We start from the raw sequence: 21,615 nt of genomic DNA on the forward strand, positions 1-21,615 counted from the left end.
TTTCCAGCTACATGTAGACTATAACTTAGCATAAAAACAATATGGGTTTTATTTTAAGTAATTTAACATTTTGACATCCTCATAATGAAATTAAATCCAGACGGTTTCTCTCCATGTTCTCTTGAAATAGTCCTTGATCATCCACAGTATTTCCCATCATCACAAAAGTGGTACCAAGGGCAGAGAACTCCAACATTATTAAAGTTTCATAAAGCAAAGTCAATTTTAAGAATATAATGTCCCCTAACTGCTAAAGGTCTTGACAGATAATTTCAAGGGAAGCATAAATTATTTTCTGTTTGTCAGAGGGCAAAATTATTTAGGTTGACTTAATGAATAGTAGAGTTTTTGAGTGGAGAGTGTTCTTAAAATATTATGTAGATCTGTCTAGCATCTGTCAACAGATGCTAGCCACGTGGCATTATTTATGTGGAAACAAATTTTAAAATAAGGTTAAAAATTCAGTTCCTCAGTTGCATTTGCCATATTTCATAGATGTTTATTAGCTCCATGTAGCTATTGAATACTGCTTTGCATAGTACAGATATAGAATATTTTCATTATCACCAAAAATTCTATTGAGCAATACTAAAATTATACCCAGATATTCACAGAGAAGGCAACCAAGTCTCAAGGAAATAATATAACTTCCCCAAGGTCACACAGCTATGTTTTTAAAGAAAAGCAAAATGACACAAAGGAAATAGTAACAGAGGCATTAAAGAAACCTAGTAAGTTTCTGGAGCAGTCAAAGTAGGGTTTAAAAGTGCACACTTAGCTGTTAGCAGGGTTGAAGCTCTTGATGGTTGGTAAGATCTACCTGCCTGAATTTGGACATTAGCATTTTATGCAATGAATTAAAAGCAAAAAATCATTTCAACGAATGCCTTCCAGCTCCATATTTTTAGCCACTGCCGTGCTTCCAGATTATGTTTATCACTTTCTTATACAGGGCACCACTGTGAAATGTGATGGTTTATCTGACCCCAGAGAAATCAGGAAATCTTGTGGGGGTTATGGCTCTATTTGAAAACGTTGATTTTTAAATGCATCATGCATACTGGCCCTGTTTTAAAAGGGATTCCTGCCATCAAATAATCAAAATGTAAACCTCTTCTCAGCTTGCAAAAGTCAAAGATAGTCCCTGCATCTTTATTATTTCATTGAAATCCAAATATTATTTTTCCTTTCTCTAACTTGTTTTCCTCACAGTGTGATCAACTATTGCCAAGGAAGGAAAGGTTAGATTTATCAATCAAAGTTTGCTAAAGGCCCCCTAGGTAATTGAACCCTCAGGAGAAACAATCCTCATGTATTCTTTTTCTGTTGTTTCAATAGCTTTGTAAAGAGTCATTTCAGTATGTTTGGTTCTGTAGCAGAGGTTCTGTGAAGTGCTTGTCGTCCTCAGAGGTCCAGAAAGTCTGCGAGTCTGTGGGTAAAGATGGGTAAGGAGAGAGAGGGAAGGAGGATAGAGAGAGGCTCAGGGCTGAGATAAGGACAGTGATCTAAAGACTCCTGGGGGTGAGGCTGGGGTGCACAGACACCCACGACTAATCTAGACAGAAACTGAGTAATCAAGGGGATGACCACTGTGAGGTCATGTGGTCACCTCTCCCTCTAGAAATAAACATTGCCCTCAGTAAGTCTCCTCCCACCCCAGAAGAGCATTAGGAAGGTCTGGAGAGGGGGCTTATTGGCAGAAATGGAAAAAGCAGGTTGAAGGGATTAGCCTGGAGCAGAGAGACCAAGAAACCCAAGCCAGTAGGTGGAAGGCAGACTTTTCATGGAAGTCTCCAAGCCCAAGTCAAGTTCTGGGACCACCAAGTACAAGTCAAAGAGTGCTCATTTAACCCCTTTGGGCCCCCATGGGTGTGGAGGAAGACTGGACAGAGAGGGAGAAGGGGCCAATGAAGGTACAGTATTTACTATGGGATTTAACACCTGAAAGGCCTCCCAGTAGCTTCAGGTCTGCTCAAGAATCCTTCATGTCCTGCTGGTTTGCAGTGAGTGGCTCACAGCTTCAAGGCCTCCTCTGCCAGATAGAGAACTATTTCAACCATCCTGCCTCTATTTTGGACTGTAGCAATGCAGACAGGAAACCTGACCCCATTTTCAGGTTCTAAAGAGAAATTCTAAGTACCTGAAAGACTGAGGAACATGGTGGCTTTTATTTAAGATGGGGAGCTAGAGAGCACATACCTGGACTTGGGCCTGCAGCAGCACCAAATTCCACCAAGAGTTCCCTTTATTTTCTCTCGCATCTCTGTTTCTCCTTTTCTCTCTGCTGGATTAGCCACGGGGACTCCAAGTTCTTCATTGTGTGGTCCTGGTACCAAGATTCTCCTGGGAATTATAAAGCTATTCACCTTCTACATCGAGCACTTCTTATTTTTTCCCCAGCAAAGTTAAGTCATCCTTAAGAGGAGTCAGGGTGCTAGCTCTTAAATATATTTTAGTCATCCCTTTGTACATTAAATGCTCTTTCTTGGAGACTGCTCCTGACGTGGCGTTCACCGTGCTCTCAGCTGGCCTCCTGAAGTTCTGCCCTGCCTTCCCCACCAGGTACACTTCAGGAGCTGCCTACCTCAGGGTGATAGGTTATCTTCTAGTTGCTTTATTCCTTTCCCTTTTACATTTAGAAAATATAATTTGAATACATAAACTTCTCTGTGGCCACAGCTTTATTTGCAACCCACAGGTTTTGTTATGGCATATTTTCATTATCATTCAATTAACAAAATTCTAATTCCCATTGCGACTTTATCTTTGACTTACATAATGATCAGAAGTATGTTTTTAATATCCAACTATTTGGCAAAATATTGGTTATATATTTTTTAAATTCTTGCTTATTCGGAGTCTTGTTTTATAACCGGAATATAGTCAATTTTATAAATGTGCCATGTGCACCTAAAATTTTCTGCATAATATATATATTCCATCATTGTTGTTGCAGTGTTTTATGTAAATGTAGGCCAAAGTTTTTAATGACGGTATTCAGATCTTCTCTAACCTGCTGATTTGTTGTTGTGGTTCTATGTTACTGATCTAGGTAATTTAGATTTTTCTATTTCTACTTAGTTTTTTGGAATTTCCCTTCATCTATTGCATTGAAGTTTAGATTTATAATATATTCCTTGTAAAGTAACAGTGGGTTTTATTATCCTGCCTTATCGCCAGTGATACTTTTTGCTTTCAAATTTATGTTAATATTAAAAAATCTTCTTCAATTTTACTTATTGTTGTTAGGACATAATTTTTGAATCCTTTAATTTTCAATCTGACTCTTGTCTCTTGTAGGTGGCATAGAATTACGTTTTTTGTTTGAATAATCCTTGTCCTTTAATTTGAGTATTTACAGTTAAGGTATTTTCTTGTAGACCGTTTACTCCTCGTTTACTATCTGTCCCACCTTGTTATGTTCCTTTTGCTCTTCTTTCTTCCTTTTAGATTTCTTCAAATTCCATTTTCCCTTGTATTAGCTTGTTATTTGTACATAAGTAGCAGTTACACATGTACCATGACTTATTAGCTCTTTTACTGCTTCTCAAGCAATGCTGAGATCTTAAATATCTTTTACTACTTTTTCTCTTCCATTTTTTTAATGCATTTTAATTTTTGATATATTTTATTATTACTTTTTTGTGCTGTTAGATTTTATTTAGGTTTATCCACTTATTTATTCCTTCTGTTATACATAATTCTTTATAAAGTCCTTATTTTCGTCTATGATAATCTTCCTTCAGCCTGCGGGTCTCCCTTTATAATTTAATTCAGGCAGTTCTGATAAGAACATATTTTCTAAATTTTGTTTGTCTGCAAATTTCCTTATTTCATCTTTCCTTCCAAACAACATTTTCTCTGCCTCTAGAATTCCCAATGGGCAGTTCTTTTCTTTAGCACTTAAAAATATTATTCCATTATTTTCTAGTATCCAGTCAGTTTCGTTGAGAAGAAAGCTGTAATCTTAATCCTATTGTTCCTTTGAAAGTAATCTCTCTCTTTTTCGTCGGGCAGCTTTTAAGATGTTATGCTTTTCATTGCTATTCATGAATTGTACTGTGGTGATCTCATGTGTGGTTTTCTTTGGATTTGTTCTTGTTGCATTTTTTAGTGCTTATTGAATTTATGGCTCCATATATTCTTTTTAGTTTTAGAGAACTCTCAGCTGTTAATATTTCTGAAATATTGTTTTCATCCCAATCTCTCTCTCCTTTTTTCTTTGGACTCTGGTTTACACATATGATAAAAAATATTTACTGTGGCCCATATGTCCCAAATGCGCTTTTGTCTACTTTTTATTCTTTTCGTTTCCCATGCTTTAGTCTTAATATTGTTACTACTCTATCTTCCAGTTCACTTACCTCTCTTTACCTGTGTCCAATCCAGTACCGAGTTTTAAATTTCGTATAGTTTTTAATTCTATCAGTTCAACTTCAATCAGTTTGTAGTTTCTACTCGTCAAGTTAAGTTCTCCACCTTGTCATCTATTTTCTTGAACTTGATAATATTTACCGAAATATGTATGAACTTTAATGTTTAGGTCATCTATGATTCTGATTCTGTTTTGTTTTTTATTCTAATTCTCCTTTTCTTGGTTGTCTTGGTGGCTCTTCAGTGAATACCAGACTTGGGATATGACAAGTTGTATAGAATCTGAATGACATTACAGTTGCCCTTTGAACAACCTGGGTTTGAACTGCACAGATGCACTTATACATGGATTTTTTTTCAATAAGTAATACAGTACTACATGATGTGTGGTTGGTTGAATCCTCAGATTCAGAACCACAGATAAGAAGGGCCGACCATAAAGTTATATGTGGATTTTTGACTGCACAGGGAGTCAGTGTCTCTAACCCCTACATTGTTCAAGGGTCAACTGTATTTTCTTGAGGAGAGAATTTCCTATTCTTAGGTAGGGAGCAGAGGGGAAGATCACCTCAGTCACTGGACCAACTTCATACTCATTTTCCTTCTTTATAAGGTTCAATGTAGATGTTGCCTCAACCTTCCTAACACACACACACACACACACACACAAACACAGACACACACACACACATATGTAGAGATTTCAATGTCCTAATTCATATCATTAGTTTACCATTGGGCCACAAATCTTTCATAGGTTCTGAACCCCAATTTTGTCTCTTCAGCATTATGAACCAACTAAGTCTTTGTTTTGACTTCAGTTAGCTTTTGTTTGACTTCTTAGCATCTTGCCTTGTCTACCTATTATACATGGAAAATACTGCAAGGGAACACTGTTGCTGAATCCAGCTCTGTTCTCTGAATCTTTACTCTCTCTGTGATTTTGGTCCTTAAAATTCTAGCTGCCTTGTTATTTCTCAATTCCAATTCTGGTTTCCTTAGTCCTATGACATTGTCCTAAGATCTACTGGCTTTTCTACCTCTTAGGAGCCGCATTTGGTTTCTCAGCCTTTTGCTCTTCATCAGTAGTTTCTAAATGACTGGGCTAGAAAAGCATGTGCAGAATATTGTTCTCAGTTCAGTGAGTTTCTTTCTCTATTTTACTTTTCTAGGTCATGGCTACCTCAGTAGCTTTCTAACGCTCACAGTCCAATGTTGCTTATGATTTATCTGGCCTTTCTAGTGTGTTTTCCTAAGGTAAACTGATATAGTTGGAAACAGAAGTTCATACCCACCATTTAAAAAATGCTGTTTTGTCTTTCTATGAATTCTCTTTTCGTCCCATCTTCTGTCGCTTTTTCCCACCAAAAATTCCCATTCTCCCAGATAGATTATTTTAGACTAAAAATTATTATTAAGCTAATATGTTAATTTTGAAAGGAATTAATTTTGCTTTGAACAAGAACACAGATTGGTGAATGGAATATGGAAGATTCCTTAAGACCTTTTTCATCTCTAAGAGTAGTATCCAACCATCGGTACCATAATAAGTTTGTCAACAATGGAAGAAAGCAGTCTTTATAAAATCAGCATTATTCAGTAATCTCAAAAACTGCTTCACTTTCCTGCTCATGCCACCAATTTCCAAATGTTCAATAGGAGCAGAGAATCATGGGATGGGATGTGGAGAAATGGCCTGTCATAGTAACTATAAATATTGGAAGAATGGAATTATAAATAAAGAGGGTTTTCTATGAATATATTTGAAGTGTTTGTTCCTAAAGAACTTCTAGAATAAGACTCAAAAGTTTAACATAGAAACACCTCTTAATAAGTATGAAAATCACTAAAATTTATCTCATAATACTTTTTTCTTTTGTGTTATGTGATTGTCAGAGTCACACAAAACTATTTTTATCTGGACTTCACAGATCTTCTTATTTTTACTATGGGATCAGTTACCCTACATTTTTGAAATTTGGCAAAATAGTTAAAGTTGGAACATTTCCCCAAAATCCAGGGCATATGACTTACATTTCTGTAGAAGGCAATATTATATTTCTGTCTAGTTCTGGGGTAAACATTTTCATACCTGCCAATCCAATTTGACGAATGTATCATTTTTCCAGTGCACTAGTGTAAAGTAAATGGTAAATTCAGTCAAACAGTCATTTCATACATCAAAAAGGAAAATCAGTCAACACAACTGTCTGACTGAAATGAATGAAGAAAACAAATCAAGGCAAACAACTGTCCCAGTAGACTTGTATAAATACAGTAGTGGTGTCATGTGCAGGATTAATCTTCCCTCACCCTTAACTGGAGAACACTGGGCCAGCCAATTCAGTCACTCAAATGATACTGAATTATAATATTCCAGTTTCATTTACTCTCAGTTACTGCTGACTGCCCTTCCTTCTCCTTCATCTGTCCATCAGTGGAGAATGTCAGAGCAGGAGAATAGTAATATTGGCATATTGTAATGTACTGTCGTGAATTCTACAGCTTCAAAATTCTTAGGATAACTCAATGATCTTAAAGAGTCTGGTGCAGAAAGGATATGTGAATTAAATCGCAGACCACTGTCTGACCCTACCAGCACTAACACCCCTTATTCCTGGTTCTAATATATCACAGAATACTCAAGAGGAAGGTTTTGAGTGGTCAGCAGAAATATGGCTCCAAAGCAGCCACATGAAAAAGAAATGTTGTCATCTCTGATCCACTTTAAAGTTGACTTGTCTTTTACTCATAAACCAGATTCAGTGTGAATTCTGTTCTGCTAAATGTTAGAGAATCTATTGGAGGAGTGTGGCCAATTCTTTTGAATTTTTTTACTCTCTAACTTTTTGTTTTTTTAACATCTTTATTGGAGTAGAATTGCTTTACAATGCTGTGTTAGTTTCTGCTTTATAACAAAGTGAATCAGCTATACATGTACATATATCCCCATATCTCCTCCCTCTTGTGTCTCCCTCCCACCCTACCCCACCCCTCTAGGTGGTCACAAAGCACCAAGCTGATCTCCCTGTGCTATGTGGCTGCCTCCCACTAGTTTGTGTTTTACATTTGGGAGTGTATATATGTCCAAGCCACTCTGTCACTTCATCCCACCTTACCCTTCCCCCTCCCCGTGTCCTCAAGTCCATTCTCTACGTCTGCGTCTTTATTCCTGTCCTGCCCCTAGGTTCTTCAGAAGAATTTTTTTTCAGATTCCATATATCTGTGTTAGCATATGGTATTTGTTTTGCTCTTTCTGACTTACTTCATTCTGTATGACAGTCTCTAGGTCCATCCACCTCACTGCAAATAACTCAATTTCATTTATTTTTATGGCTGAGTAATATTCTACTGTATATATGTGCCACATCTTCTTTATCATTCATCTGTCGATGGACACTTAGGTTGTTTCCATGTCCTGGCGATTGTAAATACTGCCACAATGAACATGGTGGTACATGTCTCTTTTCGAATTATGGTTTTATTAGGGTATATGCCCAGTAGTGGGATTGCTGGGTCGTACGGTAGTTCTATTTTTAGTTTTTTAGGGAACCTCCATACTGTACTCAATAGTGGCTGTATCAATGTACATTCCCACCAACAGTGCAAGAGGGTTCCCTTTTCTCCACACCCTCTCCAGCATTTATTGTTTGTAGATTTTTTGATGATGGCCATTCTGACTGGTCACAGAAAGAACTTTGGCATGGTGTTCATCATCTAACTTATCCTAACATGCAGACATTTATGAGAGTAAAGTCATGTCTTTGCCAGAGTGGGTTGGTTATCTGGGCAACTGGGTCAAATCAAGAAGGGCAAATGTAGGCTGCCAGAGTAAATAAGGAGAGGAAAAACAAAAAGAACGAGCCATATCATTCATCAGTGATTTTCCCCCCAATATTCTTAGACTCCACCTATCTCCATCTTACTGGTAACACAGGAACTAGACTGAACAATCAGGTAAAAGGTCTCTACAGAAACTGAGGTAATATAGAAAATTAAAAAAAACATAAAATTGTAAATTTTCTTCCTAGGGCTAATTGAGATGATACTTCAATAATAACATAAGATCAGGTGAAGTCTAAAGAAATTTTAGAAAACCTGGATACAGTAAGAAAACATGTGTTCGCCAGCATCCGAATGTTAGAGAGACACCAAGACATGTGGGCCAAGTTCTGGAGAGAAGGGAAACACAGATGCAAGCTTGACATTTGGTGCAGCTTTTCTCCTTGGGGCATTTGCTGATTCAAATGTTATAGCCTAGGAGCTGAAAAGCCAAGGAGTTCAAAAGACTGTAACCACAGAAGCCAAACGGCAAGAGCTGAGGCTAAAAGCAACAACTAATGGAATGACAAGTTACACGTATCCTTAGTCTCACAGGGCTGGGGGAACCATTACATTTAAAGCCTAACAAATACAAGGGTAGTTGGGAATAGGGAGAATCCAAACGTTCACATGGTAATCCCAAACGGCAACACCCGTAGAGGAAGGACAAGACAGAAATAGAGCACCCTTCACACAGACGGAAAAAAAGGCTTTGAATGAGCTCAAACTGAGAATGGACTAAGGTTTCCAGTCCCTATGGTAACTGTCTGCCATGGGCAAAAGGAAATCTTTTCAAGAGAACGATAACAACATCCAGAATATGGAGGTATCTTTATAGTTTCCTAAAATAAGTTAAGCCCAATTTTAATATAAAAAATAATTGGACATACCAGGAAAAAGACTCAATGATCAAAAGCTCAAAAAAAAAAAAGAAAGAAAAAAGACAATATAAATAGACACAGGAGGACAAGAGTTAGTAGGCATTGGCTAAAAAACAAAACAAAACAACTATGATTAAACAAAGAAAATAGACACATGGCAAATAAGCATATGAAAAGATGCTACACATTCCATGTCATCAGGGAATTTTAAATTAGAGTAACGAGATACCACTACACACCTATTCAAATAGCTAAAATCCAAATAATGAAATACCAAAGTTGTTGATGATGCAGAACAACTGAAATTCTCATTTGCTGCTAGCAGGGTACTTGGCAGTTTCTTACAAAACTAAACATACTTTTACCATACAGTGATCTAGTAATCATGCTCTTTGGTATTTACCCATAGGAACTGAAAAGTTATGTCCACATAAAAACCTGCACATGGATGTTTATAACAGTTTCTTTCATAATTGCCAAAACTTGAAATCAACCAAGATGTTTTTCAATAGGTGAATGGATAAACAAACTATGGTATATGTTGGTACAAAGGAACAACATTGAGCAATAAAGAGAAAATGCTATGAAGCCATGAAAAGACATGGAAGAAGCTTAAATGTATATTGCTATGTGAAAAAAAGCCAATCTGCAAAGGCTACATGCATATTATATGATTGCAGCTATATGAAATTTAGGAAAAGGCAAAAGTGTGGAGACAGTCAAAAGATCAGTGGTTGCCAGAGGTTGCGGGGAGGGAGAAAAGGATGGGTGAAGTGCGGAATTTTAAAGGCAAAGAGACTTCCTGTGTATGGTTCTGTAATGGTGGATACAGGTTATTGCACATTTGTCAAAAATCATATAATGTACAAAACAAAGAGTGAGGTCTAATGTAAACCATGGATATTAGTTAGTAATAATGTATCAATATGGGTTCATTAACTATAACAAACATCTTACGCTAATGTAAGATGTTAATAATAGGGGAAACTGGGTAGAGAGCTAAGGAGTTATGAGAACTCTGTCCTTTCTGTTTAATTTTTCTGTAAACCAGAAACTGCTCCGAAATAGTCTGTTAATTTAAAAAACAAATCTAGACCTGCATACATAACTTGCACGTAAATCCAACCACAGCAGCATTATTCATAAGAGCCCCAAAGTGGAAATAACCAAATGACCATTTATTGTGAATGGATAAATGAAACATAGTAATATCCACACCATGGACTATTATTCAGCCATAAAAAGACATCAAGTACTGATGCATGCTACAACATGGATGAACCTTGAAAACATGCTAAGTAATTGTATGATTCCATTTGTATGCAATGTCCAGACTAGACAAATCTGTAAAGACAAAGTATATTAGTGGCTGCCTAGGGTTTGGAGAAATGGGGGAGTGAGTGACCTATAATAGATTCTTTTTCTTTTGGGGGGTGGATGAAAGTTCTAAAATTGATTGTGGTGGTAGATGCATAACACATTAAATTGTACACTTTAAATAATATGGAAAGTAAAATATATCTCAATGAAACTATTATTTAAAATTATGATTAATGTATTAAAAGAAGGGCAACATGTACAATTTAAGCAAAAATTATCTGTGAAATGCAACCAAAAGAAACTTCTAGAATTAAAAAAGTTGAAATTAAGCACTCAGAAGATTGGTTGAACAGTACCTTAGTCAAACAAAAGAAAGGAATACAAATGTCAATTAAAAAATAACTACACAAAAATTTGGAGGGAAAATGATGGAAAACAGAGAAATAAGTACTTAAGACATATAGAGTATATGTGAAACACTGTGTCTAGCCAGCCCCAAGTCACACAGCCTAGGAAGGAGACACACAGCCTACCTGAATCACAAGGACTTCTCCAAAGTAAAAATGAGGTTCTGAGGCCAGAAGTGGAAGGAATGAATTACAAAGGAAAAGAACAATGGTAAACTATAATGTAGATATACATCGGTAAATACATAGGTTCCCTGGGGTTGTGATCTGGTACAAACAATAAAAAGAAAAAAGATAATACTCATAGTAGAGGCTGCTAGATTCTGCTGAGGAAAATGTCCAGGGAGGGAAGAGTTGATTTATTTCATTATTTTTCTAGAGTCCACATATAAGTGACATCATGCACTATTTGTTTTTGTCTTATTTCACTTAGCATCGTGGCCTCCAGTTTTATCCATGTTGACTTAAATGATAGGATTTTCTTCTTTTTTAAGGTTGAATAATATTCTATTCTATATATATACCATATTTCCTTTATCCATTAATCTACTATGGACACTTAGGTGGTTTCCATACCTTGGCTCTTGTGCATAATGCTACAATAAACATGGGAGTACAGATATCTCTTCAAATTATGATGATATTTCCTCTGGATATATACTCAGAAGTGGGCGTGAGGAAGAACTTAGGACACAAATCGACCCTATGTAAAAGATGTTGTAGGAATGAAAAAGTCTGAACACCTAGAAAGAGTGTGGAGTATTTGGAAAGGTCATTGTTCAAGGTCATACATAGTTTAAAGTTATGACATTTCAGTGAGCCTGTGTGCATGAAGGCTTGCTCATATTTTGGGATTTGAATACAGTGCAAAGAAGTGTTGCTAAATTTTCGATCAACATCAAAAAAAGGGTGGAAATGTTTTTTCTTTGATTATGAAACTGCAGGAAAGGCAAGCCTAGAATTCTAGGCCCACTAGAATTTTCCCTGATGATAGTGCTAATTTAGGAGAAGAAGAAGGATCCAAGGCTATAGAACAATTTTGAAAGCAAAATAAGACCGCCGAGTCTTCACACAGTGTATGAGATTAAGTTTTAATGGCATATGATGAAGTGGCCATGACACAGCCAGCAGAGCTCATTGAGTTGTGGAAAATGGCTCTTGAAGCTACAGGAAATGGACCGTAGACATAGAAAAAGAACAAGGTAAATCCCAAAGAGTGGAAGGACAAAATTAATCAAGAGAAAAGTCAAAAATAGAGAAGAAAAGCAGTAAACGTGACAAAGAAAACCAAAAGCTTGCTCTTTACAAACACCAATAAAATAAGCAATATTTGGCAAATATGATAGAGATGGGACTAGCTATAAAACAGAGAGAATTTTTTTTAATTACAAAAGAATACTATGGTAGCTTTATACCAACACATCTAAAAATCTGGACAAAATGGCTGATTATGATTAGTTATATGCAGCCATTATTTACTCCTGTTTTGAGTAGAGAATACAAGAAGCTTTATGAAAATAGAAAACATAATCAAAGATATACACCTTAGAAAGACATCAGTTATTTTCCAATGTATATAAAAAATTAGAAGAGTCCTAATACGAAAATCAGATACGGGGCTTCCCTGGTGGCGCAGTGGTTGAGAGTCCGCCTGCCGATGCAGGGGACACAGGTTCGTGCTGCGGACCGGGAAGATCCCACATGCCGCAGAGTGGCTGGGCCCGTGAGCCATGGCCGCTGAGCCTGCGCGTCCAGAGCCTCTGCTCCGCAACGGGAGAGGACACAACAGTGAGAGGCCCGCGTACGGCAAAAAAAAAAAAAAAAAAGAAAGGGAGTGACAACTTAAATGATATATGGAATATTTTGCTGACTTACAAGAGCATGCAGAATTAACTATGACCCAGTTGAAATGTTAATTTTATTTTAATGTGTATGTTGGGATGGAGTCTTCAAGGTGCCAGAAAACAACCATTCATCCATGCTGTTTGGAACTGCAGCACACAGACACCTTCAGTTACCAGTTCTGTTCATGCCACAGAATCATCTTCAGAAAACATACTGTTTTTTATGGACCTGGTATATATCTTAATTAGTTTGAAGAATTCCCCAAATACCTGTTAATATGTAGTGCTCCAATTCCAATCTTGCCACGACCTGTACCAGTGACACAGCACATAGGAGTTTTATTTCTCTTTCTTTCTCTGGGTTGTTCAGAACCCAACGAAAGAACAATGGAATGGCATCAAAGAGATCAGGGTTCTTGTCCCAGATTTACCATAAAATAATAGTGTCCTCTTGGGAAAATTATCGTTATTCTAGGCCGCTTTCCTTTTCTTTACTTTGACAGAGCTGCACCAGATGACCCCAAGTAACATTGCACTCTTTGCAGTAGTAGCTTAGATGTTATTGGTTTTCTGAAACAAATGAAGACAATGACACATGAAACTGTGCAACATCTCTGTAACTATGTTTTCTTAGAGTTGCCTCCATTTTACAGATGATAAGATGGCTGAGCACAGAAGTAGATGTCTTGACCAGAGTTTGCAGAGTAGATGGAACGGAACCACAAGTTTCCTTCTTTCCTGAAGCTCACTTAGCCAAAACATAGGCTTCTGAATATTAAGCTGTAAAGCATATTATCAGTATGCTTTAAAAGAAGCGGTTCTTCTAGGATTTCCAATTAATAGCAGGAGGTTTTGAAATTCTTCAAAGATCATCTAATTTTGTGAGATTTACAGCTCAATTTTCCTGTCAAGCAAGTTGTATTAGTGCCAATCATCTGAGCTGCTGGATGCTTCTCTGAACTTCTTGAAGTTTTCTTCTTGCTCTCTGAAATTCATGCCAGATAAGCCTTTTTCTAGAGCGTATATACAGACTTGTGTATTTTTTATACAGAAAAGCAATGCAGTGAGTCAGGACGGGGGTTAAGCCCTCATTCTCAGAGTGGTATTGAGCTCCTGGTGAAATATAATCATCATTTCCTCAGAATCGAAAAGCAATTATCTCTAGTTTTTAATCCCATTAACTATTTATACATTTATGTATGATACATGTATTTATTGTACCTACTAGGTGTGTTCTCTTTGGGAAGTACAAAGCTCTTTGAGATATAGGTAGTTCATTTTTTTGTTTTCCCACAAATACTGTGACCTTTTGAGCAGGAAGGTCTATATTTTACTAACATCTAGAACCAGCAGTTAACACGGTGTCTAAGATGTAGTCAATAAATATGAAATACATAAATGAACACATTTTTAAGGAAGGGCCAGGAAATGAACAAATAGAAATTTTTCATTTTCAGTCACAAAGCAACCAGAGACATAAAAATGATACAGACAACGAGTGCTACGGTCATTCAAATAAGGCATAGAATAGATACAACAAGGATCTCCTTATTGGCACAGGGAACTCTACTCAATATTTTGTAATAACTTATAAGGGAAAAGAATGTGAAAAAGGAATCACTGTGCTGTACACCTGAAAGTAACACAACATTGTAAATCAACTATACTTAAATTAAAAAACAAACAAACAGACAACAACAACAAAAAAAAAACACAAAAGAGGTCATAGAAGTTTTTATGAGATTCCATAAGAGAAGCCAAATGAGGACGGGAGAGACAGCTTTTGAATCAATTCAGAGGAGAGGTCACAGAGAAACTTGTCTTTGACCTGAACTTGAGTTTCCATTAAGATTGCAACGCAGGGATATTACAGATGAAGGTAATCACATAAACTTACTACACTGAAACTTGCAGAGGTTATGAGTGTTGTTCAAGATCCCAAAGCAAGTGCATTGTGGAATCAGAATTTTAAGTGAGACCTAATGAACTAAAAACAAACAAACAAAAAAACAAACCTTTTCTGTGATACCATGTTGCCTTTGAAGTCGTTATTTTGGTGGGTTGGTAGAAAGTGGTTCCCGTGTTTCTGGCAGCAATGACTAGTTCTGTGCCCCCTGCGGCCCCCCACCCCCGAGTTGATCCTCAAAGTTTCCTTTAGAATGGACTTGCTAAAATGCAGACATGCAAGTATTCATGACGCCTGTGTCCAATCATTTCTCTTGCCATTGCCTACTTCACTTCTGGATTATATGAACAATTCACTGTCTTCATTTATGCTTTTCCCTCCTCCAAGAATTCCTTTCTCCCTATGGGGCACCTGGGAAACCCACTTCATTTTTCAAACCTCAGTTTACATATTATGTCTTTTGTGCAGTCTTCTTTTTAGTGTTGTGATCACATGCTCCTTTTTGCTACCCTTGCACTTCTGCATGCCTGATTGTTGCACTCGCTACACTGTATTGTGATTGTGTTGTTTACATATATCTGTGTTCTCCTGGACAACGTTCCTTGGGGCCAGGGACTACCGTTTTTCATCTATTGGTGTTGCCTTAGCATGTTGCTTGTTGCGAAGTAGTTAGTTATAAAAATGAGATTTGTTTAAATTGAAAATTGTTATGTACATATTAGTTATTATCATTTACAGATATAACAGGAAAAAATATTAATGCTGGTGCTGAAAGTTCACTTCTAGTAAATGATGGTGGTACTTGACTTCACTTATATTATTTTCCCCACTATTTTATATCTTTCTACCTGATATCTCTTCTTTATTTCCATCTCTTTCTTTATTACTAAACCAAGAAAAACAGGGATGAGGGTAGGGCTAGGCCATACTTGGCTGGAATAGTAAAGAAATTGTGTGGGGTTTTGGTGAGAAAATCCTGAAGCATACAGGTCTGCATCTTCCTTTTATTTTTATTTTTTTGCGGTACATGGGCCTCTCACCATTGTGGCCTCTCCCGTTGTGGAGCACAGGCTCTGGAGGTGCAGGCTCAGCGGCCGTGGCTCACGGGCCCAGCCGCTCCACGGCATGTGGGATCTTCCCAGACCAGGTCACGAACCCGTGTCCCCTGCATCGGCAGGTGGACTCTCAACCACTGCGCCACCAGGGAAGCCCCTGTTTGAAGTTTTTTGATAAATTAGATTTGATAACACAGTTTTATAAAAACTTAGTTTGGACATTTCTGAACCTCTTTTTTTGTTTCCTTATGTAAGAAAGCTGCTTGCTTAGGGTTAATACTAATTCAATGGGGGTAAGATTTACACAGGACTAACCCTAACATTCATAGTGTGTGGCACAGGAAACAACTTTGAATGGCCATTTCAAGGAACAATATACTTAAGTGTATACAATGAGTAAAATGGATGAACTACACAAATTTATGAGTTGAAAACCATAGAATCATAGAATTTTCTCACTGTAAAGGCTCTTACTTTTCCAACTGCTTAACTTCAACCTCTGTTAAAGCACTTCAGTAACAGGGAGTTCTTGAGTTTAAAATGCAGTCGGTCCATTTTATAGTTGAAAGGTTCTACTTGTCAAAATGTTCATCCTTTTATCAACCTAAACCTGTCTACTTGGTCTAAAATCTTCAGTGTGGGACAGTCTAAACCCTTTTTCATAGGACAACTCCTAAAATAGTTTAGAGCGACCACCTACTTCTCTCCTGGTCTTGCTTCATGTCATCTATTCCCAGTTCCTTCAATTACTTCTTATTTTAGATTCCAGACACTTTACTGAATTCATCACTTTCTTCAGTATAATAACTCATTTGCTGAATGTGATATTTTAAGCCTAAAAGGATTTGTTTACTGTTTTCTGTAAAGAATTAAAACATAAAATGTCCAATCAACCAATAATTCTTCACCTAACATGATTCATATACACCAATTGATAAGGAAAATTTAAAAACTCAAATTACTTCATTCTTAAAGAGTGATCATAGTATGTCCTTATTTATAATGTACAGGAAATATGAATTTTCTTTCTGTGCATCTATAACAGTGCCCTCTTGCAGGGTACAGAGGATCCTCCATTGATGCTGCCTAATGATGCGTATGTGATATCCTGATATTTACTAAGAAGTTAGATATTCAGGAGGATTTTTTGTTCCCAGCAGACATACACATATGAATTTTTCTTCTCTATTTTTGTGTGTTTCTAACTTTTATTATTCATCTATTGGCACTTCAGTGCATTCACCAAACTGCACCATAAACATCAAAGTAGATTACTTCACTTTTCCTTTTATGAGATTATTATACTTATCAACCAATATTTGAGCCCTTAATATGGGCAAATCATCCTAGCCTGTTAAGCACAGAGGTAAAGAGCATGGAGTTGAGAGGGCACACACCAAGATTTGAACAAATTACTTAATCTCTCTAAGTCTTCATTTTTGTATGTGAAAAATGAGAATAATTACAATGATTGAACTCATAAGGTGGATCGTAGAAAACATCTAGGTGCTACATGCAAAGAGCTTGTTTGACTACCTGGCAAATATATCCATTCTTTATTAACATGATGGTGATGATGTTGATGGTGATGATGATGATGATGCAGCTACCAGCAGGTGTCCTTATTAGGTTGGTAAGGATGGTGAATAAACCACAAGATCATGTCTGTGAACATTTGCATTCTAAGGCTACACTGCCTTTGCCTTCTCAACTCCGGCTCCACTCCTCATCTGTTTAAACATCTCCCAAGATAGCTCAGGTCTTCTCCTCTATGAAGCTATTCTGAACTACTCCTCTAGAATGAACTTAAAATACATTGCTTGCACTTATATTAATTTATATCAAGTACAAACTTCTGCAGTGGAATCACTCATCCTCCGTCAACCTTATATGGACCTTTACCTCCAACACTGATGCCTAGCAAATCCTTCCACTACATTATAAATTATTAACCATAAGGTTTAGCATGTTCTCTCTTCCAAGGTGTTTAGAACTTTAAAGGAGAAAGAAGCCTGCCCAAGTGGACAAAGCTAACACTTATCAAGCATGAGCTCCCAACATTTGCACCAGACAATTTCACATCATCTCATTATAAACTGACAATAATCTTTGTGAGGTTGGGGTCCTAACCTTCTTTTTACTGTGAATCCCTTTGACAATATGGAGTAGCCCATTTAAATAGTCTTAAAATAACACTTTTAAATTCATAAAATATAATACATAGAATCTCAAAAGAAACTAGTTACTATGTTTTAAATGTAGTCATTAGAATATTTTAAAAACCAAATTTGTGATATAGAAACGAATGGGTATTTAAACTCATCAAATAACAAGATATAACAGAGACTCTATTAACTACTATACTTAAAAATAGTGATGTTGGGGAGATGGGTTCACAACTCTGATACATGTGTACTGAAATTGGAACAATTAAATAAATAGATGGTGGATGGTGGTAGCCACATTTCTCAATATTGAAGTATGAATTTACAGATAAACAAGAGGAGAAGGCTAAACTAATCTCAGCGTTAATGCATTATAGTTGCAGACATCAGTATACACTCAGCTCAATATAGATATAGATAGTTATATATAGAAGTATTTACTGATATGTGTATATACATGGGTTAGTATACATATATATTTCTTTGTTCTCTCAGTTAAGAGAGCCTAATCAAATAATAGCCCATTAGCAACAGCACATCTAGAGCCCAGATCTTGGTTTCTATTACTACTCTCCAATAAAAGGAATCAGGGCTCCTCAGAGAAATGACTGATTCTAGGACTGGGGCAGGAAATACACAAAATGAGCCTGGAGCATCTTGTGGTACCAGAAAGTCAGGAAGTATTAAACACACACACAAACATGCATGCTAAACACAGATACACACAGATACACACACACACACAAACTCACACACCCCAAAGGGAGTATGTCAAAGGAGCACAGGTGCCAAAAGCAAAAGCTCCCAATGGCCAAAGCTGGAACAATTCAAACAACAAAATAAAGTAGTATTGGATTATAACCCAAAGGATAAAATAGATATCCATGAGTCTATACTGATATAAATAAATATCAATAATTGAATAAATTAATGTTTAGGGGAAAATAGACAAATCTGTGTGGAAGAATTCCAAATACTTTATGTACATACTCTGTCCTCAAGGAGGTGGATCATAACTCTCCACTTTTTGGGTTTGTGCTTCACATAGTGACTTCCTTCCAACAAGTGTAGTGTGGAAGGGGTGGAGGAGTAACTTTACAGTGGAGAAATCTGAGACACGACCTCAGCCAGGTTATCAAGGTCAACATCAACAGGCAAATCACATTGATAGCATGTACCCTTGATAAGATGTTATTAAAAAGGCACTTTATCTGGTTGTCCTCCCAATAAACCATAATCCCAGTCTTACCGTGAGAAAAGCATTGGACAGTTTACATTAGTGAGGTATGCTACAAAACACTTGATCACTGCTCCTCAAAACCGTCAAGGTTGGGGCTTCCCTGGTGGCGCAGTGGTTGAGAGTCCGCCTGCCAATGCAGGGGACACGGGTTCGAGCCCTGGCCTGGGAAGATCCCACATGCCAGGGAGCAACTAAGCCCGTGAACCACAAATACTGAGTCCATATGCTGCAACTACGGAGGCCCACGCGCCTACAGCCCGTGCTCCACAATGAGAGAGGCCACTGCAATGAGAGGCCGGCGCGCTGCAACGAAGAGTAACCCCCGCTCTCCGCAACTAGAGAAAGCCCGCGCGTAGCAACAAACACCCAACACAGCCAAAAATAAATAAATTAAATAAATACATTTAAAAAAGAAACTGTCAAGGTTATCAAAAACAAGAAAAGCCTGAGAAACTACCACAGCCCAGAGGAGCCTAAGGGGGCTTGATAACTAAATGTAATGTGGTGTCCTGGATGGAAGCCTGAAATGGAATTAAGGACACTAGGCAAAAGCCAAGGAAATCTGAATAAAGTACAGACTCTGGTTAATATTATTGTATTAATATTGGCTCATTAATTGTAAAAAAGGTACCACACTGGTGTACGGTGTCAATAATCGAGGAAATTGGGAATGAGATATATAAGAACTCTGTATTATCCCCTTAATTTTTCTGTATATCTAAAACCATTCTAAAATAGATATAGTCTATTAGATAAAACAAAAAAAGGTAATGATGATTTGATTGTAACATCAGAGTAGTGATACTTTGAGATATCTATAAAAACTGCCTTAGGAAATTGTCTGTGGTATCTGCTGGGGATATAGTCACAGGTACTCCTAATATTATTGTGGTTTGTTGTCTGCATTTAGATTTAAAGGACATGCTAAATACTAAATTGCAGCTAGAGGTTAGTGAAATTAAAGATGTAATATTCCCATCCAGATTCCACATACACTTTGATACATATTAAGAATCCCCTGCTCTTTGGTGAGGTCTAATTTTATGAAAGTGAAACTCAGAGAGATGAATTAGGTTGTTCCAGCTTTTTAAAAGCCCGCATTCTAGGGTCAAGAATTCTTACTGAGCCTTGTTGAAACTGTTTGCTACACTACCTCCTAATTTTGGAACTGCTAAACAGAGAGTTGGGAACTCTTCCTAGATTAAAAGTACTGCCTTGGCCTTGTGCAATTATACTGTTTAGGTTGCTGGACAAATCCAAGGATAAAACTGGCCTGGACCTAGTGATGGGCAATTCCAAAAGCAAGCTGAATGTGAGAAGTTCACTCACAGAGAACCCTAGGGTCAAAAAGCCTCTCTACTTGGGAATGGCTGAACACCGGGAAAATAAGCCCTGGTTCAGCTGTAAAGAGAGCACATCCTTGGCCTTTTTTTCCCCCTTAAGTCCGGAAACTGATGATCTGGTCAGCTTAGGAGAGGGAGGAAGGGAAGGAGGGAGGGAGGAAAATGAGAGAGAGAGAGAAACCTGTTAATAGCTGGTGCCAATTTAAAGAGAGAAGGAAAGGGTTTATTATATACGTATATGCTAATATTATTCCTAAAGCCAATTCTGATAAATCCTTCGGGAAAGAAAGAGATGCAGCCACCTGTTAATGTGGCTTCAGCTTCTTTGTTTCCAAATGTTACAGCGGTCACCAGACCAGCCATTCCACTTGGGGCGGGGCCAGGGGGTTAGAGGGGGAACATCTGTCCACTAAGGACACTACTGAACAGCAACAAAATCTTGGGGCGACCCCTCTCTCTTTCCTCGAGTGCTTTCGCTAGCCGGTCCTACTTCCCCACTCCTTTGGGAGTTTCCTGTTCCATTACGTAGGCAAGAGGGCGAGAGGTCCCAGCTTTCCTAATTGTGAGTGGTTTGGCTGGGTGTGTACGTGCGAGTAACTGTGTGTGTGTGTGTGTATGTGTGTGTGTGTGTGTGTTGAGGGAAAGTGGAGCTTGCTACAGGGGCTTGGAAAAACTAGTCGCCAATTTAAAATATTTTCGGAGTGTTTGAATGATATCTTCAAAGCTAATCCCACTCTCAAATTCAGCGAAATGAACAATACAGATAAGGAAGATGAAGAGGGTGGAAAACCCACACAGCGGAATGGAGCTGTACATGCCGCGGGAGTGACAGGGGAGCGCTCAGAGGTAAGGCGCTCTGCAGAGAAAGTCACTCTGGCTCTTCTCTCTCGGTCCACCAGCCGGCGACGCTTCTTCTGTAAAAGCATTCCTAGAAAATAACCCTACAACCGGGAAGGGTAGCGATCTTTGAGCGCAGTTTCCAGGAGCCGGTCCCCGCAGCAGGAAGAGGCCCCTCTCCCCCCGCGGCTGGCGCGGAATGTGGCGATCCGGCCCGGCGCGGGGGATGACTTCCTGCGGCCGGAGCTCGGCGGCGGGAGCGGCGGGAGCAGCTGCTGCAGCTGGCAGGTGGGGTGGGGGCCGGCCGAACTGACCAAGCACAGACCCGGCGCGGCGGCACTGCGGCCCCGGGGCAGCCGGCGCGGGGACATGCGCTGATTCGATCCCTCCGGAGAAGGTAAGCAGCCCGGCTATTATTAGC

The 21,615-nt window shown here is 38.1% G+C and overlaps 1 pseudogene across 1 annotated transcript in view; it reads right to left on the minus strand.

Moving 5' to 3' along the window:
- LOC308610236 (ferritin light chain-like) overlaps positions 1 to 20,720 on the minus strand; it is a 41,887-nt pseudogene extending 21,167 nt beyond the window's left edge. The window contains exon 1 of the transcript in view: positions 20,700 to 20,720. The product of the transcript in view is annotated as a ferritin light chain-like (transcript). The remainder of the gene's footprint in view (positions 1 to 20,699) is intronic.
- Positions 20,721 to 21,615: the final 895 nt, after the last annotated feature.

This window comes from Mesoplodon bidens, assembly GCF_964165515.1.
Source record: "Mesoplodon bidens genome assembly, contig: HAP1_SCAFFOLD_301, whole genome shotgun sequence".
Lineage (NCBI taxonomy): Eukaryota > Metazoa > Chordata > Mammalia > Artiodactyla > Ziphiidae > Mesoplodon > Mesoplodon bidens.